Source organism: Lissotriton helveticus, chromosome 2_1 (assembly GCF_964261635.1).
Source record: "Lissotriton helveticus chromosome 2_1, aLisHel1.1, whole genome shotgun sequence".
Classification (NCBI taxonomy): domain Eukaryota; kingdom Metazoa; phylum Chordata; class Amphibia; order Caudata; family Salamandridae; genus Lissotriton; species Lissotriton helveticus.
The window spans coordinates 1,063,996,086-1,064,022,312 of record NC_136059.1 but is presented as its reverse complement, the minus strand read 5'-3'; the positions used below and the strand labels follow the sequence as shown (position 1 = coordinate 1,064,022,312).

General features: G+C 46.1%; 1 protein-coding gene across 3 annotated transcripts in view; it reads left to right on the top strand.

The window, feature by feature from the left end:
* Positions 1–1,546: 1,546 nt before the first annotated feature.
* Positions 1,547–26,227, top strand: part of GCNT1 (glucosaminyl (N-acetyl) transferase 1) — a 132,320-nt gene continuing 107,639 nt past the window's right edge. The window contains exon 1 of one of the 3 annotated variants that reach the window (XR_013607105.1): positions 1,547–1,835. The gene's annotated coding sequence lies outside the window, so the exon portion shown is untranslated. Of the gene's footprint in view, positions 1,836–2,271; positions 2,409–26,227 lie in introns of those variants that run through there. The other 2 variants (XM_078675862.1, XM_078675863.1) reach the window with 2 other exon arrangements.

Sequence of the window (26,227 nt, the reverse complement as noted above, 5' to 3'; positions counted from 1 at the left end):
AATCTGGAAATGTATCTTAATGCTATGCCTCCCCCGGGGAGGCGTAGGGAGGTGCAACGAGGAGAAATGTATTCATTTTGCCTCGTTTTTTTCCTCTTGCTATGCGTGTTGCATTCTGCAACACGCATAGAATCAGTAAAACAATGAAGTTTTGCAGATTCTATGTGTTCTAATGCAGCACACTTAGAAGTTGAAAAATGCCATTTCTGATTGTTTATGTGCAGGAAGGGAACCCTTCCTGCATATAAACAATCTCCTCCCGACGCAGGCATCCTTGCACCATGGTGCAAATGTGCCTGTGCAGGCGCATGGCAGAAATGTGTGCGCCAGCGCAGGGGGAAGCACAGAGATGCGACATATTGTTGTAAATATGTTGCATCCCTGTGCTTTGAAAGTGACTTAGTGCGGTGCAGTCAAATGGTTTGCGGCACACACAGAGTCTCTTTCCTTGTAAATCTTCCCCATGGAGAAAATTATTCATACATGTAAATCAGTTTATAGAAAATGTTACATAAGGCAAATGCGACTACAAGGTGTAGAATTCACGTCATTCATACTGGTAGGCATTTTGAAAGAGTGCTTGGTCTGGAGAAGCACAAACTCAGGTTTCAGAACATAACACAGTGGTTAGCATTGATAACAATAAAAATGTATTTCCACCCAAATAAACCTTTTTAGCAGCATCAGGATAAAGAAAGACTTGGAAAAAACATATGTTTCTAACTTGTACCATGCAGGTTGCACACAGCTCTTTGATGACATTTTATAGGTCACTGTGTTAGATTAGATTGTCACTTATAAACTGCACAGTAACAAAAGAATCTCTCTGACAAATGCAGTAACCCACTAACTTATGCACATTGCACATAAAAAAGTTTAAAAAAAATGCATGGTACACATTCTTTGTAGTAGGCATATTAACCCTCTGTGCTACATTAGAAAAGTCAAAGCTGCCACTTGACAAAACTCTCATTTCTCTCCAGCAGGTTCATTAATCACTGATGTTATCTTGACACTTTTATTGTTGTTGGAAAAAGGCTAATTCTAAAAGGAACTTTGTTGTTCTTTTAAAATTACTGCCTGAGGACCCCCTGGGAATGTGTCACGGACCACAGTTTGGGAAACACTGTTTTGGCATGCTAACGAAAATACACCAAAGGCTGCCAGAAGAATAACACTTCAAATACACATTTGTTTATTTCCCTGTGAAATGTTTCGCTCCCGCACTCATTTCATCACTTCTGTATAACGAATCATTAGAGCGGCATTCTGTTTTTCCCGCCGCCCCACCCCAAACGAAATCACCACTTTGCAACATTTCCCGTCAAAGCATGCATTCTGTGCAGTTTCCCATCCAAAACACACAACGTCGACCACCTTTTTGGGTCGGAAGACATGATTTGACGGGGTTTGAGCTCCCCTGTCCTACAGAAAGTTGGGCTGCAAGGACGCCGCGCGGGCCTGCCCCTGTAGAGGGCGCCCTCGCCCGGCCTCGCGCCCCGGGCCGTGTGGGGACACTCCTCGCCGCCTGGGAGGGGCGGTCACTCCCCTGGCCCCCGTGGTCCCCCGGCTGCCCCCGCCCTCCTCCGTCTCACTAATCAGCGGCACGCCTGCGAGGCGGGGCCTGCCACCGAGGCTTCCTCCCCGGCCCAGGGGACTGCGCAGAGGCGGCGGCTGCAGCAGCGTGGGCTCCCCGCCTCCAGGGCCCCTGCCCAACTTCACAAAGTGTCCGCCGAGGGTGGAGGAGGACCTGGGGGCGCTGCTCCGCCCGACCCCGCAGCCACCAGCCCCTTCACACAAGGACCGCCGCGGATGAATGGCTACAACATCCCCAGGTAAATGGCTCCCTCGACAGTCTTGGTGCCCACAAAGCGTCTGATGCTTTGGGATTTAGGAACGAGTACCGGGCAGTAGGGACGAACACCTTGTCTTTATCTGCCGCACTCTCGTGTGCCTAGGATGGAAGCACGGGTGTGCACCGGTGCTCGAGTTTTTTTTCTAGAGTTCAAGCTCTTTTTTTTCTGTTTGGGGGATTGGCACCGCGAGCCGTGGGGGCAGGAGGCAGGTGTTTCCTTTTGACGGCGCCACACTTCCTGGATGACCGCCCTTTAGATAACGGAAGTAGCGGCGTGTTGCTGATGCCCATCGCCTTGCTGCCAGGTGACACAGTTTGCTGCTGCTTCCTCGTCTTAGGTAAAAGCAGATCTGGTCCACGCCGGTGCTGGGTGACATTCCCCGGAGAGGTGACCGCTGCTGCGATACCCGGCTGGAACCCCTGATGTGGTTTGGTCAAATGCCAAAAGTTGTACTTTATTCCTATACAACGAAAAAAAAAAATAATATAGAAAAGACCATCTTTTTTTGATAGTGTACCATCGACTTTTTGACGTGCTCGCCAATTTGAAAAGGTATTGCCACAACAACTCCGTTTGTCGCCTTTATCCTCGTTTCTTTTATTTTTTTCATTTTACACTGGTGCAATAACTTAAGCCGCTCGCGCTTTGTATACTTGTAAATACTGTAGCGAGGGATTCAAATTATGGTATAGTGAGAAAAGTGACTGCAACAAGTGTGTAATTATTGCTTACTTTTTAAAACACTGCCGCAAAGTTGTGTGCTGCTTAATCGTACGGGGTGATGTTCTTTAGTTAGACCCTCACTAATCAAATTATTTATACATTTCCTGTCTAACTCCCTGGCATGGCGCAGTAAGAGTTTCTTTAATAGTACTTGCAGTTATTAATGTATTGCTTTCATGTCATTTCATTGTACGCAACCGTAATCGATACGTCCGTAGGGTGTAAGATCTTTTCCCTCGTGTCAGCGATATGTATCGGCGCTTTTGTACCTTGATTTCATAATTTCCTATTGCTTTCATAATTTCCCCTCGCTTGCAGCAGACGTTCAATGTTTCTGGTTATTGTCTCGTGAGGTATAACTCGTCACCTTTCCTGTATGTAATACGGTCCTGCGGGATATGAGTTCCACATCGCGGCTCATCTCTCGCCTCCTTCGAGTACAGCTGGGAGTTCCCCAAGAGTCTCCGTGTTCCTGGATACCATAGCCCTGCTAGCTTGTACGTCAAGCAATCCCCCTCCCCCTCACACACACACACACTTATCGCGATTTTGAGACTGGCAAGCCTCCCGTGAAATCTGAAGAAGCACGCAACGAGCGCACAATTTCTTTTACTCACCTGTTAAGACAAGCAGCTTCCGCGGTTCCTTCAGGCTGCAATGCTTGGGAGCGAGAGCAATGCAAAAACAACAGTTGATGGACAGAATGCAGAACAATGTCACACTTTCACCCCAGTACAGAGATCTGGGCCTAAATCCATATTTCTTTTGCTCACCATGCCATTCCAGTTTGAACCCAGCCCTATGCAAATCAGTCTTGACCCTGTGCCCATAGGAACAGTCCAGCCCAAACTGCCAAGCCAGGTCCTCCCTGGACTGGAAACAAGCACCCTAGGACCGGTTTCGGGCTTTCAGCCCTCATAAGCCAGGATAGTTTGATTCCCGTGGCATGGAGAGCATGGGACTCATGTCTGATCATACCCATCCCACTCGGGGTGACAATTGCAAAAACAGTTGATGGACAGAATGCAGAACAATGTCATACAAGGCCTCCGGTGTGTCTTTAAGAGTAAGAGCCAGGACTCCAGGCCTCTCCTATGTGTGAAGCATATGAGCTGCTCAGCTAAAACGAAACATCCTTTGCTCCGATTTCATGCCAAGAATAAATGTCAAAGTATTAAACTTTAATGCGAAACAGAGAGGGATACCCATGTAGTTGGTGAATTGCATAAATAAACCGGAAAACATGGGATCAATCCCTGCTTCCCGCTCATGACAAAATGGCGTGATCCTAGGCAAATATTTCTTTTAAGAAAGCTTCTTTTACTTCATCGCCACAAATGAGAGCACATTGAAATACATGAGTTCGGGATGTGCACTGTACAAAAACCTCTTGAAGTAGACGTTGTAGTTTTCATAGACTATAATGTTGCTCCATGCTTTAAAAGAATCAAGGTCATACAGAGTGCGCCTGACAACTAACTTGCTTCTTAGTTCACGCGTGGCATTGTCACCAGGGACTATGTCATGTTAAAAAACTATCACTTTTAATATGTGCCTCGCAAACCATTTATACAATGTGATGTGCTCAGATGAAACGTTTCAACATGTTAAAGAAATACACTTTTCTGAACTTTGAAAATACTGTGTTTTATTTTTACGTGATGTTTGCAGCTTGGCTTATGTCAGTGGCTCGGTTTGTTTGCAGACATAAACCCCAGACAGACTCCTGGCTTGGCTCTCTTTGTTAATTGTTTGGTTCTCCTACTACTAATACATAAATATACACACACATATATAGTATTCATATCAACAGAGATCAGGCCTACTCAAGACACAAAAAGCGATTGGAGACTTAGGATCCTGTTTTGATCTAGAAATCCTGCTATCAGCCTCAAGGAGGTTTTAAAAAGGACAATTTGTATTCATGAGAACACACATTTCAGCACACCCCAAGAACCAGAATTATGTCTATCGTTTTGCCTTAGACATTGACTACTACCACTTGTTGCTATGCACGTTATTACGACGTGATCCTGCACAAAGGAACTTAACTAGTGTTGTGAAGGGTTTCACCTTATTAAAAACAATTGAGTTGCACCTAGATTGATGACACTCTTTACAATATATTGACCATGTACTTACCCCCTGACGCCAAACCATTGAGCAGGAATGAGTCGCAGGATTTGACATGTAACCCAATTCAAATTATATCATCAGCTGTACCATTGGCTAAGGAGTGACAGTTCCCTATGCCCAGTTTCATCATATTATATAATGAGATTGCTGCCATAATTTGTTGCCACATTATATGGCACAAAAGGGGTGAGTGGATTTTGTTACAGGACAAATAGATTTTTGAAGCAACCTGCCCCATGGACAAGTAGATATTTTATTAAATTCCACACCCCTGATTCCACACATCCCGTACAAAGGGATATCATTTTTATTAAAAATGGATTGACTTGCGCATGAATCAGTGACTCCTCCTGTCATACAACTTTCAATATATTTTTCCACCTGATGCCAAAAAAATAAGCAGTGAGTCCCAATATTTGACTTCTAACCAAAGTCAAATTTCAACTTTATTAACTGTAACGTTGGGTGAGTGGTGAGTTTTCCAAGCCATCATATACATCAACATTGTACCAATAATGATGTGGACCAACTAAAAGATAATCTCATCTTGGGCCACCTGGGTCAACGACCGGTTGGCCGGCTAAGTGCTACACAGGGGAGGGTGCACACTGTTCTTTATTGCTAAGAGTGCTGAGGGGATATATATGTGCCTGTAAATAAATGTGTGTGGAAAGCGGATTCCCACAGGCCTAAAGATAGATTGGGGAGCATTTATATATCTTCTACCAAGGTGACTCATAGTTTAAACTTAGAATCCAAAACAAATATATGTAGAGCTATTGAATAGTAATTGAGTGTCGCAAAAATGCAGCTAAGAGCGCAATATTTTGCCGCAAAATGACCTTGTCTATGGTACAGTATCCTGGTGGGTCTGGTCAAGAAACCCTAGGCCTCGCTCCTCCATGAACATGTGATCTGCTTTTCCGTACTTTCAACGAGTGGGCTGGATCGATAACGTTTTTTATTTATGTGGTTATCTATTGCCCGGCCATTTTAATTATTTTCTTAGTGCTTCTTTTGTGTTCCTATGTTGATAGAGTTGGCATTCTGCGCAGCACGGTTGATGTAAAATTGTAGTCCTTCTATTTTTTTCAAAATGTCCCAGATTTTGGTTCTCAAGATCTGGTCACACTAGAAAGGAGGCCCAGTTGAACGCCGTTTACGGTTAGTACTTGCAGTGTTACTGGATAAAGTGGGAGCATGTTCACGCTTCTAACCACTGACTCAGCAGCAGGAAATGGGTGACCGGTCCTTGGACGAGAGGAGAAGAGACACACTAGAATTGCATACGTTTTACACAACGACCATGCTTTAAGTACATGAAATGAATCTGTTGTATCAGCAAAAATGGTAACACATGTGAGTATTAAGATTCACTGTGTAGGAATAACAGGAGTAGTATTGTTGGAATTAAGCACAACGAACACAGAACAGGAAAATCCTTGTTTCCCAGGGCTGAATTTACCGTATATCTCGGGGATACTCCCTTCCTCGTTCAGCAACATTTTGATTTCCTATTTGCACTTGGAGAGAGTTGTGCTTTTTCAGTTGAGTTCCATAGATTTGGGTCTGCTATGTCTTTATTTTGTGTTTTAGGGACTTAAGACGCAAACTTATTTTGCTTTTAGAAGAGGGAGATGCACAGATATATTTTTAGTTTTGCCTTCAGTGGGCTGTGTGTAAGTATTTGCGCGCGTATGTATACCAAGACCAGTCAAACCACGGCCAATACATGTAGTGCGTGGAAAAAGCACACGAAGGATCCTCCCCGTCAACAACAGCTCTGGAGGGCACTTCTGATTGCACAACCTGATCTTTCAGGTTTCAGCTCATAGGAATTTCAAAAAGATGCGCCTTTATTTGAATCTTCAACATTTTGGTAGATACTGACTCGTTCTCAAAAGCAGAGCACTCTTGAATGCTGATGTCTGTTGCTGAACTTTTGAAAAAGGAAATCACTTGAAAGTTCAGCAACCCGACGCTGTAGCAGAGGCGCTTTAAACTCCATGGAGCTTGTGTACAACACGTCTACGTACGCTGCAGATTACAGATGATGTATCCAGGAAATTAAACCCACATCTCTAACCATCACATCGGTTCAAGTTCCAGGGCCTAATCCATTTCATTCAAGCTATCCTAAAACAAGTAGGTGGTTATTACATGGGCGAGTGGACGCTGTACTGCAGGATATGAAACAACCGTACTGACAATGTGATCATCTTATTTACCAGCAAATGAAGCCATAGATCAACCCAGGCAAATTATGCAAACCACAAACAGCTAGTGGGCGAGGTAAAGCTCTGGTTTGTAAGTGCCAAGTAGACATGGTTTTTATTGTGGTTAAGGCTGATGGCTAGCTGGCGTCTACTGTTAATTATATAACCTGGGGTCATAAATGTAGAAGTTAATTGTTCTTCTTAAACTTTTGGATTTTTCTTTGAAAAGTTCTGTGATTGTTTATTTAAAAAAAAATGTTTATTTACATTTGGGCTTTGTTGACAACTTACCTGGACCTTTAAATAAAACACCACACTTTGAGAGACACAAAATTGCTAAAAGCCAGACCGCTACCGGCATTGTTTCATCAAAACCACAGGGCTTGGCTGCATTTAAAACACAAGTGGCAAGTATTTTGGTGGAGGGAAATATTTTGTCACAATTTGAGGGAGCTGATCATGGTATCCTCAATATAACTCAGTATTATTATTTTTAAACCAAATCGGAGTCCCCAGGTTGAATTGCAACCTGTTGTCCTATTGAAAAATTATTAAATCGTGGCTCCAGACTTCAGAATTGTGACATGCCCACCAGTGCTTGTGTGCCATGTGCAGCCGTTGTTCACTCTGTATATACACCAGTGTAATTATAGCAATCCAATTCCAAAATGTTGACACACACTCCAAATGTCCGATTGATCGCGGTTCCACCAGGTTTATAAGTGGCTCATGCCCACCAGATTAAAGATCGCAACTTGTCCATCAGTTTCTTGATCATGCCATACTTTTCTTGGCTATTGAAGCCATGAGAGGTGTTGGCAGGGATCCCTCTCGTGTTCCTGTTCCTTCAGCAGTCATGAAGGGCCTGAGTTTGAATGAGTCCTGACGGTTTTCCATTGCCTGTCTGGGTCCATGAAACCATTAGCAGCCGTTGTCTATATTCGAGGTGTGATCTTCAATTCTGCGACTGTCTCAGAATTTCTGGGGTGACTGCAAACTTATCCATGAAGCTCCTAAAGGAGGTGTGAGAGGAGCAGAAATGCAAAGTTGTATCTTGGACCTTGCACTATTTCCAGATGTTGTCAGGGTGTAGGGGGAGGGAATTCACCATGCGCGGGAAAGCTTGACTGATGACCAAGAGTCTGCTTCTCCTCCCATTTAAAGGAGGTTAAGAGACCGAAATGCCCTCTAAACCCTGTCGCATTACTGGAATGATTTTTCTTGGGTAGGCATGATAAGTGACTGCTTTTCCTCTGAAATGAGTTGCATTATTACTTCATTTTAAATCTGTAAAAAGCTATTGCTTTGCAGTAAGTCACGACTTTATAACTTTTTGCTACCATTTGTGTGGGTCTATTTTTTTTGTTGTTCACGTGCTTCACAAAATGACATTTGTATTTTTTGTGGCACACATCTTGCATTGATGTTCACTACTGCTTCACCTTGCTCCCAGCAGCTTCTGCTGAGTTACACCAGTCCTGCTTCTGTTCGTATTTTGAGGGTGCAGTCTGACTTTGTTTCCTTGGCATCCAAAGAAGACACTTGATAAGGACTTGGCCTTCGGCGTCATCTTGCCCCAATAGTAATGTGATGTGTTGCGAAAGTGTGAAACAGATGACCGAAACATTGTGTTGTTCTGCCTGGGGAAGCGAGGGTTGTCTGGTGGTTTACCTGCTCTGTGGAGTTTATTTCTACTGAAAATACAGAGTGGTGGCATAAGCACTGCTTCATGTTTATTGCCTGGCTGGCAGTTGACCACTTCATAAGCCACGGTTGATTGGTGTTGCATTTTCACTTCTTGGGCCGTTCGTTATGGAGTAAAACTGTGTAAATGTCTGCCCTGGCATGTAGAGCCCTTGCTTGTATTCTGTGTTTTTAGGTCGAGCCTAGCATAGCGTGCAAGCGCTGCTTAGGAGATGACTTCTGGGAATTGGTCTTTACTATTTTGAAAACTCGTGCATGTACTGCATTGTTTCCAGTGAGAACTCGTGCATGTACGCCATCCACCTTGCGGGAGCGCGCAGCAGCGCCATCTGTTTCGAATTATCGTGCCCGTGCTTGTTTATATTTGCCTGTCTTGCGGTCGCGTTAATTGGAAACAGATGTCGGTCGTGTTCACTTTTGTTTGCATGTGCCTGCTCGCACTGGCTTGGCTTTCATTTTCTTGCCAGCTGTTATTCAAGGCACTGGAACATGCCCGGTTGCCTGCCGACGTTTTGTTGGAGTTACTTTTTTTTCGGTGCACGCGTTTGTTTGTTTACATGTGCCTGGCTTGACTTTAATTTTCTTGCCGGCTGTTATTCAAGCTGCCACATTGTTTTGAGATGTATGGGTGCAGTGATAGTCGACACAACTGCGAGTGGTCAAGCAACAAACTTATACTGCTTTCTTTTACTAACAACCAGAGAAATTGTACAGTATTTGATTTAAACGAATGCTCTTTGCAGAGTGAGCAGAGCTCGGGTTATAGTATTTGCAGATTTACTGTGCAGCAAGACTACAAGTACCAGAATGCGCTACTCATGCAAGCGCGAAGACACAAATGTCTGCACATACGTAACCCCTCATTATGGCACGAGCTGCCTGTTTTAGTTGCCGTTTCTGCAGGAGGAGCATCTCTGCCGATACTTAGTGGTTCAAGGGGGGCGGGTAGGCATCGGCATGTGCGATCAAGATGTGCCCCGGTAGAGTGGTGTCACCCTCTCCATAGCACACACACACACTGTAGAAGGCTGATTGATCGCTAAGCTACCCTGCTTGGATTTACACTGTGATCGGAAGGTTACCGACAGGTCTCCGAAGTATGCACATGAACCTGCTGAGCACTCTTGAAGTATTTACGAGATCGAGGATGACGTAGGCGCTGTTTGCATCTGTGAGCCAATGGTGGTAGCAGAAGGGTCAGTGCAGTATAGGAGGGGGTGGGGCTCAGTTTGTCTACCTATTGAACAGTACCCATGAGAAGGCGTTATTATCTCGCGGCGCCACATGTTCTGCAGTTGGAGGGCTGCTTGGCTTAGAAGGGATGTCTTGTTGAGTTCATTAAGCGGGGTGTCACCTGCTGCTTAGAGCCATTAGATCGCTGTCCCTTGCACCTCAATACTGAACCCTGCCCATGAAATAGCACCTGCCCTCACCAGTCTTATTGATTTCAAGCAAAACGACCCAAAAACCTTCTGCATCTAGCTATGCCAATTCATCACTGAGCCAATTCATGACCCATGTCCTTCCACCCACCCTTCAACACTGACCCACGCCCATCCGCCCACCCTTCAACCTGTCCAACACTGACCCACGCCCACCCTTCAACCCGTCTAACAATGACCCACGCCCACCCTTCCACCCACCCTTCAACCTGTCCAACACTGACCCACCCTTCAACCTGTCCAACACTGACCCACCCTTTAACCTGTCCAACACTGACCCACTCCCATCCACCACCCTTCAACCCATCCACCCACCCTTCAACCCATCCAACACTGCCTTGCTGCCTTCCATGTCTGCTTCGCACCCACCACATCTGTTGTTAATGCTCTTGCTTAATCCTTCTCAAAGGGCATGCAGGGTGGAATTATTCTGGTCCTGCCGCTGATGCATGAAATGTGACCGGCTGCTGAATGTACTTTCTGATGTTTCTAGCCTTGCAACTTATGTGCTGCATGGCTAAACACTTATAAGATCCCAAAGGCGAGACCTATTGGCTATGCCAATGCTTGTTTCTGTTTGGAGTTGATATTTGTGTGTGAATATATTCTGTCAGTGTTTCGGTGCTCGTGTTAGTTGCTCTTTTCTGAAGCCGTAACTTAAGACTTCCTACTCATTCTTTGTTTATCCTTCTTGCCCACAGGCGTCTGCCACTCAAGGAGCTGGCATGCAGGGAAAGAATTGCAGACTGGCCAGTCTGGGCATTGCTCCCGTGACTGAGGAACATGCACTCCCTTTTTAAACTTTTTCGTGTTAAATAAACCACCCACCTTTATTTAGGGTACTGTTTGGCCCCTCCTTACTTAATCACTTGGGTCCAGTTCTACTCAAATCTCAGTTTACAGTTTCATTGCACTGTTTAAAATTTTCTTTTACTTTTAGACTCCCCCACCCCACTTTTTTTCTACAGCTTTGGATAGCAGCAGTGTTTTAAATGGTATACATGGAGAACGTTGATGTTGTATCCACTACATACGAGCACTGTGGTCATAGTTGGTGTTGAGTCATATTTTAATGTTTGATTATGTCTAACTATAGTAGGTGTGTTCTAAAAGGTTTGGGGCAGAAGGTGACCAACTGTTTCCCCTCTTTCTACTTTGTGTTGCTTCTGTTACGGTACCCGTGTAAATGGGGTACCTTTGATGAAACCTCTCTTGAATTTCCTTGCAGCCTTTCGCTGCTGTTCCTGATCCCAGGCTTGCTGACTACTACCTCTTGCCTGCCACTTAAGGATGTACATCTGCCCTTCATGTGGACCTTTGGCCAGTGCTACTGCCCCAGACGTACCTCTCGGAATCTGCCTACTATGGGTACTACTTGATATGATTCACATTTTTTTAACCTATAGCAGGCTGAGTGGCTGGCACGTGTCTTTTGCTTTCTGGCCCTAAGTGCGCTGTGTATGCCCATATGTGGGTCCTGGGCTCCCTGTGCCACTGGATTCAAGCTAGCCTGGCTGATGAGGGGTGATGCCACTAAACAGGTCCCAGGATGCTTGTTTCTGGTCCAGGGAGTTCATGTCTTGGCAGTTCAGGATGAACTGTTCCCACGAGGGGCAGGGTCAAGACTTGTATGCATGTAGCTGGGTCCAAACTGGGGTGGCATACTGAGCAAAAGTACTATGAATTTAACCCAGATCTCTTTACTGGGAGTGAATGTTTGATTTGTTCTGCATTCTGTCCATCATTTGTGTGTCTTGTGCATATGAACTCGGCCCTGCATGTCTTTGAGCTCTTTCAATGAATACACGCCCTGGCTGGAGCAGGTGCATGGTTGAAAACTGACAGCAGGAGGGCCTCCTAGGAATCGCAGCAGCAGTGGTAGGTTGCAATATAGGGTCAGTTCTTACAGCTGCAACTGATGCACTCAATTTGGGTTGGTGGAGGGCCTGTGGCACTGTGGCTTATGGGAGGAGCGGCAGCAGTGGGTAAACCTGCACTACTTCTGCATTGGCTGTAACTGTTCTGAGAGTGACTGAAGCTTGCACTGTTACTGACGTACTCTGCTGGATTCATGTCGGTGACCCTTGCACTGCTGCTCTTCACTCTTTACCGGGTTTGTGTGTCTGGGGGGGGGGGGGGGGGGGGGGGTTCACTGCTCTGTGCTGTAAGTATTCAGTGCGAGTGCACGTGACGCTGCTGCCTGTTGAGCTGGACCCGTTCCTTGTCTCCGTTGCACTAACACTGTTGTTTGTGCTTGTGCCATAACTGGTGTGTGTGTGTTTGTATTGCGGAGAAGGCCTACACTCCGAGTCACCAAGATGTCCTTTGTATTTAGTGTAACTTGAGAAAAAAACGTATTCGCTACACAACAGCCAAACGATTAGCTTTGTTCATGCTTTGGGTGACCAGTGTGTTTGCTTTGTAAATCTGAAGGTTTAAGATTTGGAGGCATTTTTAATTTCCTCTTTATATATTCTGGTTACGTATATTTTTTCCCCAGAAATTATATAATTTCATATCTGCTTTCTTTTTACTGTATTAACATGCTGGACTCTAGTATCTCGTGAGAACTGATTGCTCGTGGATGGTAACCTCTTCCGAGCAGAGAGGGCGGCAGATAGTGTCTTCTTCAGAGGCGCCCTTCGACAGCTAAAAAAAATGCTCTTCTGTGTGAAGTAAAGGAAATGATTGATCCAGCGAACATGTTCCCAACACATGGTATGTGATTTTGGAGAAACAGTTGCCTTGTGTTGTACAGCCTCAATGTACGATTAGTTGCACAGATTAACCTGCTTCTGGAGAAAGGTGGGCCTGGAACTCGACAAACTCTGTATACCAGGGCCATCGTTTGAATTCTGAGCTTTCTTTTACGGGGGGCACATTTAAAAGGACACGTATCATTTACCATGCTAGACTTAATTCACTTACACTAGCTTATAGAATGTACCCTGTATACTTATTGTTTACAGTGTGAACATTATTTTTTCTCTCTTGAAACATTATTTTTTATCGGTATTATCAAAAGGGCCATTTTTTTTTTTTTTTTTTTTTTAAATAATGGACTTCTCCTCGGGTGTCTTAGAGTGTGCTGACCAGTTTCACAGTGTTTTGTATCCGCTGGCAGTCGCTAGACTTTTCTTTGATGAACAGGTTTAAGTGTTTAACCTGTAGTTGGGATTTCTCCTTTGAGTGATTCTGCTTGACCTCTGGCTTCTTGGAAGAACAGTTACAGACTGTTAGTTGAAAACGACTCCAACCTCATATTGTCAGTCTGTCAACCATCTTGTGAGTTGTGGGAGTTTTCTTAGCACAAAAGTTAATTAGCAACACGCACTGCAAACTTTTATTTATAGAGAGAAAAAAAAACCAAAACACACTATTTTGCTAATGGTTTCCGTACTAAGCAACTATGGCTGATTTTTATTTTTTATTTTATTTAAATCACATTTTCGAATAATACTATCCTCTTGTAGAACAGTTGAAGCAATTTTTAATTTGTATTCGTTAAAAAAAGATATGGTTTATAGCTATTTGGCTACTTTGGTGGTGTGGGTACTTTTTGTGTGTCTTGCATCAACAGGTGCCTCTAGTTTGACCGAAAGGTCTTTCTGTGCCATGTTTGACGTAATCAGCCAGATCTGGCCATTTAGCCAGCAGCACTTTGACACACTGGGACTTGCCGGCTGAAAAAAAGGAGGCATGTTAATGATTAGCACATGGCCCGGTACTCTAGTGTAAAAACGTAACCCCCAGCCTCCTCTGTCCATGGCACCTTATTTCTCTCCCCAGCGCCGGTATTGTAAAAAAAAAAGTACAGTTTTTTTTTAAAGAAGCCTATTAGCAGAGTTGCCATTGAAGAGTAATGCTAAGCAGGGCCTTAAGTGGGATGAAAAAAACTTGGGGGGGGGGGGGGGGGGAGAAGGGGGGTCTCTCAAAAGGGCGTGGTCAATGTAATTAAGGGCGTGGCTTAAAACACATATGCTAAAAAACTGTGCTTAACATGGTGTGCCGCCCGACTTGTATTTTGCTGTTACTGTCATTGCATCCACATATATGATGCAACAAGTAACATACCTGCAAGAAGTCAGGGCTATTGGCTTTGTCAGTGGTTCTTAGTTGCATGAGATAAATATGCAGCAACTATGGCTTGTATATAATATTGAAAAAGCTTCCACTTAAAGTCCTGGTGACACCACAACAATGTTGCTGCTCCTGAGTTTCAAAAAGAGATGGGAAATCCAGAGATAAAATTACTCTCTTTAAAGGATTTCCCTTCCCCTACAATGCTTGCCTGGCACAGTCATGCCTTAACTTCTCCACTAGTGAGAAGTGAGCAGTGTGGGCACGCGCACATGATATGTTTGCTATCCGTGCAGTCCGGAAAAAAAAAACTGACCACCTGCACAAAACAGAGCCCGATAGAGACCTGTTTCGAGACTCCCTTTAAAAAAATGCCGGTGCTAATCCCCGGTGAGACCTGGCCCACTTAAAGTCATGATGCTGAGGTAAAGATTGGATACCAGCAGATGGAAAAGTGACGACGCCGGCATGTCTCTCTACACACTGGCAGTATTTTTCTGTAAAAGAGACAGCATTTTCCATAAATGTAAAGGTGAATAGTGTGAAAATATATTCCCACCCCCTCCCTTTTATACATTTTATTTTACAGTTGCATTTATATAGTTCTTCACACCCCAACGAGGCGCTGAAACACTTTTAGTTGCGGTATCATGCTGCTCCTTACATTTGGCGCCATAAGTGAAAGCTCTGTAGGTGGGATGTTTTGAGGGGGAGTACGCTGGTCAAAAAGTCATGTCTTAAATCAGAAAGGCAGCTAATAAAATCAAACTTGATTGATCTTAGCTCCAGTGGTGGCTTGCTTGTAGCAAGGGTGGTGAGCACAAAAAATAAAAATGTACCTTTCTAACTTGCAGCGCAATGTAGTCCTCCCTTGGGTGTCTTCTCTCCTCCTTGAAGCTCCGTACTAGGAAACTGCACTACCAAACACTGCTCTTGCAACATGAGAGCAGTGCCCGGATTGGATAGAGCAGGTTTCTCAGTGCTCCTAAGAGCACTGGAAGCCTGCACCTTCTCTAACCCAGCTGTCAACTAGGTTGGAGAACTTCAAAATGCGCACGTCTGGCTGACCGTCCGTCCCAAGACTGCTGTCCAAAGAGACGTGTATTTTAGAGCGCACAGCTCCGTTCTGCTGCCACTCTGCAGCACTGGCACCCCATCCTGACACGTAATTTAGGACGGGTCACTGAAAAATAGAAGGGTAATAAATAAAATTTACCATTTTATTTTTCAGCTGTGAGGCGATGCTCCTCAACTGAAAAGGAGCAGCCGCCCCTGCTGAGCTCTATACCTGCGTTATGTTCAAGGAGTAAGTAAATGTGTACTGTTTCTCATGCTTGAGAACACCACTGTGGTTAATAGTGTTCGTTCTCTGGGATTCGTCGTTGATTTTCCCTTATCTTTCACTTTTTGGTCAGCGAGAGTTGGATATTTTATTCTTAACCTGTGATGCACATTAAACTGGTGGTTTAACTGTTAACAGTTGTAAAGCCCTTTTGAGGATATCTTTGGTGAAAGATTAAAGACGAGTCAGCGCCTGCACATCAGTAGTTATAGGAACATGGACCCTTTGAGTTCAGTGTACCAGTCGCTGATGCATGGGTAGCAGAGGGACCTGGACACCAAGACTTCAGCCAGCATAGAATCACATTAATTTCTCTTCATGCCTCCACATAACAAGCATTTACAATGCAACGGTTTTGCCTTTGCAAAAGTTAGAGCTATTGGCATTGTAAATGACAACATTTGTATTTATGTGTTGGTTTTGAAAACAGATAAATAAATGGCATTGTCGTTTACAATGCCAATAGCTTAATCTCTCGCAAATGCAACACACACCCACAGAGAGCCCCCCACACACACCCACAGAGAGCCCCCCACACACACCCACAGAGCCCCCCCACACACACCCACACAGCCCCCCCACACACACCCACAGAGCCCCCCCACACACACCCACAGAGCCCCCCCACACACACCCACAGAGCCCCCCACACACACCCACACAGAGCCCCCCCCACACACTGCGAGATATGTGACTAGAGGTCTCGAGGCAGACCGGTTTTCTCAGGCTCCAATTTAAAACATACAGAATCCACTCGTTTTTTGGGTGTATCCTCAACACTTGTGTTGAGGATACACCCAAAAAACGAGTGGATTCTGTTTCTTTATTTACATTTGCTTAGGGAGAACGAATCCATTTATTTGTCTCTCTCTCCCTCCTGTGTTATTGATAGTCCGATTTAAAACACCCCGTCCTATCTTGCAGATGGACGAGGGAGGGGTGCATTTTCTAATTTCTACTCCATTTCAATAATCCTACAGTTTGGTAGCTGCAGCAGAGGCTATAACTATTTCACTCCCATGAGTGATATTGCAGGTCTCTAACTCTTTATTTTAGACGTCACTATTTTTTTTTCCACAGAAGCAAAGTTTATTGCAATCCTTGTGGGAGAGCTAGTATTTCTTTAAACTTTTGCTACAAGCACTCTCTGTACTGCACTTGTCCTATGTTCAGAAAGGTGCTGTGTCGTGTTTGACTCTTATGTTCTCTTTTGGTTCATTGTTACATAGAATAAAGTCTTCCTTCATCCGTCTGGGTCTCTTTGGGTCCAGTTGACTCCCTTTCCTTCTTGTAAAAGCCATAGTACCTCCCGGTTTCCGCCTGGATTCTTCAACTGGCAGTTCTCCTAGTTGCACGAGTTTGTGCGGCACAAGTTGTATAGCTGCATGTCATCTGATGCCATTTTGCAGGCCTGTACTTAACGGTGCTCAAAACTTTCTGCGCATCTGCGTAGGTGTGTGGTGCATGCGCCTGATTAAATGTGAACCTTATTTGAGGTGCAGGCGCCGGCAGAACCTCAAAATGTACATATCTACTACTTCACCCCGTTAAAGGGACAGTGACTTTGTCTGACATCCCGAGACCACTAGCCACCAGGAGCCTGCATAAAATATCAAGAACACTCCTCGCGCAGGTTAACGTGTAGGTGGGGCGTCTTCGGAAAGGACTCCTAAAAAGCTGTGTTAATATAAGCTTTTGTTCTTGTGCAATGTAACTGGTGCTAATGTAAAGCGTTCCTATACCTTCCGGTCGAGTATGCGCTCTATAGAACTGCAAAAAAGAAGCTGCTTAGCTGGGCCATTAGCGAGATTAAAGACTGCTTGTGGCATGTGCATGCACAATCGGCAGCCAATCTCTTTATCTGAGCATTAACACTAAAGGAATGTCTCTTTATAAAACGTAGTTTCCGCAGCACGTCATTAAACAGCACACAGAACAAACTGTGCCACCGGTGGGCTTTCAGATATCACTCAGAGACATTTTTAAGTTCAGGCGCATGGGATTCACAACAATTAGAACGAATCTCGTTATTGGTTTCTCCTTTCTTTGTGTGCTGATATATTTTATAGATTGGGTGCGACTGTTTGGCACCCACGAAATCATCTCAGTGTTTTAGTTAAGGACATGAATACAGTCCCCGACATGGACCTGTCTCAAAGTGCGTTTTTAAATACTTTCAGGTCCGAGACCAGGAGGGACCCGGCCCACTTAAAGCATTGGCATGTTCTTGCCCCTGTTTGTAGTAACGCCGAACCGCCATTAATACACTCAAACATTTTCAAAATAGGTTTTTATTGTTTAGGCCGAGGAGTAGGGGGACCGTGAGAGGAAGTTAGACCAAGGAACAGCGCAAAAATGTTTGACATCACCCAGGAAACATTGATGTAGACATTTCCAGAACAGGTGCGTGACAGATCTGAGAAATGTAAAGACATAAAAATGCAAAACAGCAATAATCGTGACGTTCCTTTTACTGCACCGAGTCCAGTTTACTCCTGCAGCTGTTGCTCTGCCTTCTACATCACCCCTGCAAGAAAATGTTCAAATCGGCCTAAAGAGGACACAAGCCAAGAAGCTGTCCCCGGCCCGCTCTCTGGAGGGGTCCGCGCCCTGCTCCGGACATGAGGCAGAGATTTAGGGCGATCGCTGGGTGGAGCCAAAGGTGGGCCTGAGCGATGCCGCACCGGAAGTCAGGACGCAGGGGGCCTCCCACTAACCCCACACCAGGAATGACACGCCCGGAATGAAGGGCACACCCCAGTCATGTAACACCTCCTTCCCCCGTCTCTAGGCGCATCCCTGGCCCCACTGCTCCTCGGTCCTCCCAGTCCCGCTGGCTGACCCCTTCCTCCGGAACGAGGCCCGGTTTAGCATCTTCATCTTGAATACCCAAACGTATAGAAGCCGCTGCCTCCTGATATGTATGTAGCCTACGAAGGAAATGTGGCTTAGACAATAGTTGCTAAGTTAGGCCGGGTCATTGAAACTTTGCACTGATGTAAACACCTTTAAAAATGCACCTTTTTGTTGCTTCTGTAATTTGGAACGGAGCAGAAACATTTCGCCTGGCCGCATTGCAAAAAAAGATTTCCACACCAACGGAAAACAAGAAGCACGGGCACACGGATGGGGGGAGGGGGCGGGAACGGGCACACGGACAGCGGGAGGGGGCGGGAACGGGCACACGGAAAGCGGGAGGGGGGGGCGAAAACTGGATAAAAAAAATGCCGCTTACCTGCAAGGAAAGAAATTGCGCAGCCCACCGCATCCTGGCAACTTCAATCTCGCAGCCCACTCCTGCAAAGGACACTTTGAAACTGACCAAAACAGGACGAGAAAAAAAAAAAGATCCGCCCACCGCCGCATGACGTGAGCAGAAAGCCTAAAATTCTCGGGAACGCCCCCGAATCTGCTCCGCAATTGACGGACAGATCTCTGTTCCAATGGCTAGCCTCCATTTATGGAGCTAGCCAATGGAACAGAGGGCGGATTCCCAAGCCACATACTGTAGACATAAGATTTCGGCTGCGCCGAAAAGCTGCGCAGTGCGCAGCTTTCGGCCAGTCGAAACCTAAAAAGGACATTTATTTCTTTGTAAAAGTGTGGTGTTTTGAGAAAAAGAGTAAGGGGCTGATTAGGATGCCGGTCGTACCAGCTTTCGCGGTCCTGTCTGAGGTGGCCGAACCCGCAAAGGTCTTTTCGGAAGCGGTCGGTCTGACTGCCAGATTACGATGCATGCATCGTGTACTCAGTCTGACCACTGAAAGACTGCCGATTCTGACAGCTATTCTATTACCACCAAGATGGTGGTCGTAGACCACCTGCAGCTATAGAGCTGTACAGGGATCTCTGACTGCCATCCGTATTGAGATGTGGGTTTCTGATGACCCGACCATGGTGTTCTGACCGGCTGCCTCGAGTCATCAGAAACAAAGGATTTGGGGTGCATACACACCCCCAATCAGCTTCTCTCCAGCAGTCTCTGCCGTGGATGGTTTCCTCCAAGTACCCCCTCCACCTCAGTAGCTGAACCCTGACTGATCCTGTGGGCGCTCGAATCCAGGTAATTCCTTCTGTGGTATGTATCCCCATTGGCTGGACTGTGCACATTCCTCCACACTCCAGCAATGGGGTATAGGGTGTACAAGACATATTCCCACATATGTTATGCAGGTGTGTACATATCACATATTTTCTGAGTTTTGTACACCTTTTCAGCAACCATATTCAGTGATATGTGCTCTGCTGTGGCTGTGTTCGCTGTGGTTGCATCATAATACGGCGGGGGAAGCTTCCCAGCCTCGGCGGTCGGAAAAGGCTCGCGCAGACGACAGTCATTCCGACCAGCATCGTAATGATGCCCTAAGTTATTGCTTGGAACTTGTATGGTTAACATGTCTCAAGTATTTTTTGCATAGCCAATTCGAGACCGTGAAATGGGTCAATCTGAAGTTTTTCCTTTGTAGATTTTCTGTTAGGTTTTGCTCTCAGCACATCTGACACACATTCAGACACAGCAGGCACTTGAACTAATGGAAATGCCATTTGCCCAATACCCAAGCTCAACGGATCCATTTTTATGTCTCGCTACAGCCAGCGAGAGCTCTTGTCATCAATAAATCAAGTACGAAGAAGTATATTGAGAGAGTGGACTTTGTCACCCCGGTTCTGCTGTTAGTTTTCGTATGTTTTTCATGGTTAGCAATTGCTCAGATTGATGGGCTGTCCATTAAAGCAATGTCATTTTAAGGATGGTTGCATTGTCCTATCTGTGCTGCCATCACAATTTGGTATTGGGATCAAGTAGCCCTTTTGTTAACTTCAGATGCAACATGTGTTGCTTGTGATTGAGGGTCATTGTGTGTTCTCTAATGTGTTTGATTTTCTTTACCTAAATGCTTCTCCTGCTTTTGGTTTAATTGTTGCTTGCGGGCACAGCTGAGCCCCTGAGCGTTGATCTAGTCTTGAGAGGTACCATTGAAAAGGGATATTTTTCCCTTTCCAATGGCATCTCTACCTAGTGGATTCCTACTCTGAGATCTCTGCAGGAGGATGATCTTATCAGGAACCTACCCTTGTAAATCACCAGCGAAGGTAAATTGGGGAGCGCATTCTTGCATGGGCTGACACTTCTCCCACCACACGGGGCCAGCAGTTTTTCAGCCCCTTGGGGGAACCGATTGGGTGTTCTATCCCTACTCTGCCTGCCCCACTAGGGCAGAAAGACCACTAAACACCAGCAAAATGTTGGGGTAAAAAAATGGAGTGTGCATTGGCCCATATGTGGGCAGGCTTTTCTACACCACTGATCGCTAGGCAGGTTTTTTTGCCACCTGTGTGGAGGCAGATTGGAACATTTACACAAACTGCCTGCACCAAAGAGCTATAATTTCCCACTGCACACCAGGGAAATGTAAAAATAAATAAATGGGGGTGGGGGGGCCTAAGCGCTAGGCAGTCTTTGTGCTCTGCCCCCTCACCGGACAGAAAGCTCTTTAGATCCCCAGGTAAAAAAGGAAAAACAGGTGGGAGTTTCCTGCCTTTGCATCTCGCACCCGCACCCTTCCAACTCCCCTCCTGATTCAACTAACACACGCACTATATATGACACATCTAACCTAAGACACTTGACATAGCTCTGCCTTGCTTATATTTTACTATTTACATGTGGTGGCAGTTTCATAAAAATGGGGCAAGTTATGCCTATGTGACCTGGAATGATGACTTCAGGTACTAAAGCATTTTACAGAAATTACTCGTACCAAACTCGAGGGATCTTTAGTAAGGATCTATGGTCCTGCAGCATGCCCTGCGGATTTTGAAGAGAATTAAAATGTTGAGTTCCATTTGCTTCTTCAAAAATATTTATTTATTTATTTGTTTGAAAGTTTTATAGAGCGCGAATAAGACCCTTGCAGGTATCAGAGCGCTTCACAGTAAAGAAGTGCATAGACATACAAACAATAAAATATGCAGTAACATAAGGATGGCATCAAAAGCAATTGACAAATGAAACATTTAAGGATAATGAGGACCAAAAGGGTGGCAGCAGAGAACAATCAATAGTTAGAAGGGAAAGTCAAGTAAGGTGCGACACCGCACCGATTGGGTTTGATGGATGATGAAAATACATTGAAGGTAAAAACGACACAAATAAGTGGCGCACAGCTGTAAAAGAAAGGAAAAAAAAACAGTACGTGGAGCAAGGCTGTACATGTAAGATTCACAGTCGTGTGAGGCAATGTTTATGTGAATTTGGCCATAAGGATGCTTTTTACTTCCAGTTTGAAGGAAGAGGAGGAGGGGTTCAGTCTTATTTCTGGTGGTAGGGCATTCCAGATCCTAGGTGCCATTCCAGAGAAGGAGCGATTATACATTTTTTTTCTTTTTGAATTTTTGTGGTTTCAGAAGGAGGTTGTCCGCACTTCTTGTTGATCTTGAACCTCCAGATATTGTGAGTTTTTGTGTGAGATAGCTGGGCACATTGTGATTTAGAGCCCTGTGCGTCATGCAAGCTATTTTCAGGGAGATTCTGGCTTCAAATGGCAGCTAATTTAAAGATTTTAGATCCGGGGAGATGTGGGCCCTTTTTTTTTTTTGCGCCAGTTATTAGTCTTGCTGCTGCGTTGGTAGAGGATCTTAGAAGAGCTGTAGTGGTCTTGGGGACACCGCATAACGAGACGCTTCCATAGTCCAGTCGAGGTAAAACAAGGGCCTGAACCGCTAGTTTGAAGGCATTGGGAGGTAGGAAGGGCTTCAGCTTCCTTAGGGTATTGATCTGAAAGTTTGCTCCCCTCGTAGCATTGCTAATATGCTTCTCTGCATGTTGAGGTTACTATCCAAAGTTATACCGAGTGATTTCGCGGAGTCCACGATGGTTGGTTGAACATCAAGTGCTGTGAGGTGTTTTATCAAATTGTGCATAGTGGGGACTTTGGCGGGTGGGGCAATAAGGAGGAATTCAGTTTTTAAGGCATTCAGTTTGAGGTGATTCAGTGCTAGCCATGATTTGGTGGTCGTAATAGTATTGTTGAGTAAATTAATATCCTCCAAGGTGTTTGATTTTGAGGTAGAGTTGAGTGTCGTCTGCATACATGTGGAATTGCACGTTGGATGTTTGTAGCAGATCGGTGAGTGGTTCCATGAAGAGGTTGAAGAGTGTGGGGGATAGCGAGGAGCCTTGTGGTACACCTAGTGTAAAAGGAACTGGTTTGGACAGTGTGTTGTTGACCTTGAATTTTTGAGTCCGGTTATGCAGAAATGAGGTAAACCAGTCAAGTACTGGTCCTGAGAGACCCATTCTGTGTTTCAGCAGATCTGTCAGGTGATCGTGTTTGACCGTATCGAACGCTGAGGATCTGGAGTCTTGAAATTTGTAGATTACATTTTTTTCAGGTATGGCTAAAAAGGCAAAACGAGGCTACCACGAGCGTGACTGTGCCCCAAGATGTGCATATACAGTTAGGGTGCCTTTCCACCAAAAACGGACTCTCCTATACCTAAGCCTTACAAATGACGGATACAGCCAACTTTTCACTACCATTGTTTTACCCATAGCGCAGCCAGCAGAGAATGAAATAAGGTCTGTGGACCACTCTGCCACGTTTTCCTTTTATTCCAAATATGGCTGTTATTCTTCTGTGTAATCTGATGAATGTGACATTTGTATTGCGTCAACGGAAGTGATGAGTAAAAGCCTTTCAGGGATAGTAGTAGTAGTACGTTTTCTGTTCATCCAGTTCACCGTGTGTATCAAGTTAAAGAATAAATGCAGATGTAAACAGTTTATTAGAAGACGACAGGCCTTAGGGAATAGTTTGTCATTTCTCTGTGCGTACTGAACTACTTTTACTTATCGGTATGGTTGCAAAAAAAAATAATAATGCAAAAGTCACACCCAGTCAATACGCCTGAAGCACATGGTTTGGCAAGTCTTGTCTGATCTCACTCTTGGGACAAGATTGGGCCTATTTTGCACAGAAGCTGCCTGGGAGGAAATCTTGAAATGGATACAGTGAGATGCAACACTTGCACAGTGATTTTTCTTTGTCCCGTGAGACGTAGTAACATGAGGCCTGTTACTTGCTTAGCCATTTCTATTTTTAATTGTATATCCTGCAATCTCAAATTATCTCGTGTGAGGGGCACGAAATTCACCCATTCCCTCATCTTTTACGTTTTGCTACTTGGAGGCCTGTACATTTTATGGGTATGTCCATATTACAGGTAGCAGGATGGAAAAAAAACTAAATTAGGAGCTGAATAAAACAAAAACAATATATATATATATATATATATATATATATATATATAATACAAATCTTTGTTTATACAAATCTTTGTTTATTAATTGTGCATTAAGCATAGTGTTTCAGATAGGCAATGCGAACCATAATAGGAACGACTGTATTTCTGGAGTAAAGTCCGACTTTATTTCGCATTAGTTAAAATGCATAAAAGTATATACACCTTAAAAAAGAAGTCAGTGGAGTCAATTTTCATAAAACAGGACAAATACATAATCCTCAAGCCTGTTGTTTGCTGGCCATTCCTGCTGCTGATTTGTGTTGACCTGCTGCCCCTCTGACTTCCGTCGTGTGTGGGAGAGACCTCGCCGGACCCGCTGCGCGGGTCCCGCAGCGCCGCACTTGGAGCCTGTGCCATTCCTGGGAGAGGAGCTGTCATCTTGGGCGTGAGGAGCTGCCGGCAGGGCTGCGAGCTTGGAAGCAGGGACTCGCTTTACCAGGAGTCCCTGCGAGCCCTATTCGTAACACCTGGGCTGCTCTCCCTGCTGGCCCCGCCCACCCGCCCACGGAGTGAAAAGTGGGAGAGGAACTTGCCTTCACGGGATCCTCAAGCCTGTTGTTTGCTGGCCATTCCTGCTGCTGATTTGTGTTGACCTGCTGCCCCTCTGACTTCCGTCGTGTGTGGGAGAGACCTCGCCGGACCCGCTGCGCGGGTCCCGCAGCGCCGCACTTGGACCCTGTGCCATTCCTGGGAGAGGAGCTGTCATCTTGGGCGTGAGGAGCTGCCGGCAGGGCTGCGAGCTTGGAAGCAGGGACTCGCTTTACCAGGAGTCCCTGCGAGCCCTATTCGTAACACCTGGGCTGCTCTCCCTGCTGGCCCCGCCCACCCGCCCACGGAGTGAAAAGTGGGAGAGGAACTTGCCTTCACGGGATCCTCAAGCCTGTTGTTTGCTGGCCATTCCTGCTGCTGATTTGTGTTGACCTGCTGCCCCTCTGACTTCCGTCGTGTGTGGGAGAGACCTCGCCGGACCCGCTGCGCGGGTCCCGCAGCGCCGCACTTGGAGCCTGTGCCATTCCTGGGAGAGGAGCTGTCATCTTGGGCGTGAGGAGCTGCCGGCAGGGCTGCGAGCTTGGAAGCAGGGACTCGCTTTACCAGGAGTCCCTGCGAGCCCTATTCGTAACACCTGGGCTGCTCTCCCTGCTGGCCCCGCCCACCCGCCCACGGAGTGAAAAGTGGGAGAGGAACTTGCCTTCACGGGATCCTCAAGCCTGTTGTTTGCTGGCCATTCCTGCTGCTGATTTGTGTTGACCTGCTGCCCCTCTGACTTCCGTCGTGTGTGGGAGAGACCTCGCCGGACCCGCTGCGCGGGTCCCGCAGCGCCGCACTTGGAGCCTGTGCCATTCCTGGGAGAGGAGCTGTCATCTTGGGCGTGAGGAGCTGCCGGCAGGGCTGCGAGCTTGGAAGCAGGGACTCGCTTTACCAGGAGTCCCTGCGAGCCCTATTCGTAACACCTGGGCTGCTCTCCCTGCTGGCCCCGCCCACCCGCCCACGGAGTGAAAAGTGGGAGAGGAACTTGCCTTCACGGGATCCTCAAGCCTGTTGTTTGCTGGCCATTCCTGCTGCTGATTTGTGTTGACCTGCTGCCCCTCTGACTTCCGTCGTGTGTGGGAGAGACCTCGCCGGACCCGCTGCGCGGGTCCCGCAGCGCCGCACTTGGAGCCTGTGCCATTCCTGGGAGAGGAGCTGTCATCTTGGGCGTGAGGAGCTGCCGGCAGGGCTGCGAGCTTGGAAGCAGGGACTCGCTTTACCAGGAGTCCCTGCGAGCCCTATTCGTAACACCTGGGCTGCTCTCCCTGCTGGCCCCGCCCACCCCGCCCATAAACTCTCCCCATCATCATAAAAGGAGCTATACGTGCTGCTGCGCGGGAGCGCGCGGGAGGGCGCCGGGAGAAGCCCGGGACAAGGGCGGGACCGTCTGTGGCCGTCCGGGGCCGCAGGAGGCCGGGCCGGGCTACCCCCTTAACTCCTGCTGGACCGTATTTGTTACAGTAAGTGTCATTGTGGTTGAGCTTGATATTGACTATGGCAACGTCCACATTGTTAAGTCCTGTTTCTAGCCAGATGATATCTAACCTGGTCGAGGATGCTCCATTAGCAATTGGCCCTCTAGACAAATTTTTCTTTAGTCGTTCAGTAGCAATTGACAAGGAGTTGTCTCTGGCTGAGAAGCGCGCGGAGCGCAGATTGTCTATAGAGTTACTCAAGAATTCTGCAGACAAACTTCCTAATCTGACGTACCCCACCCTGGTGACCCCCTTGTCATCATTGAATCTTCCCATTGCAGTTGAGCATTTTGAGGGCCAAGTCCAAACAAGAAATAAGGATGTTGCAACAGATTTAAATATCTCTTGTGGGAGTGACATTCAAACTATTACGCTCCCTGACTCCGGTGCTCAGGCAACATTGGCCCAATCTAAGCTG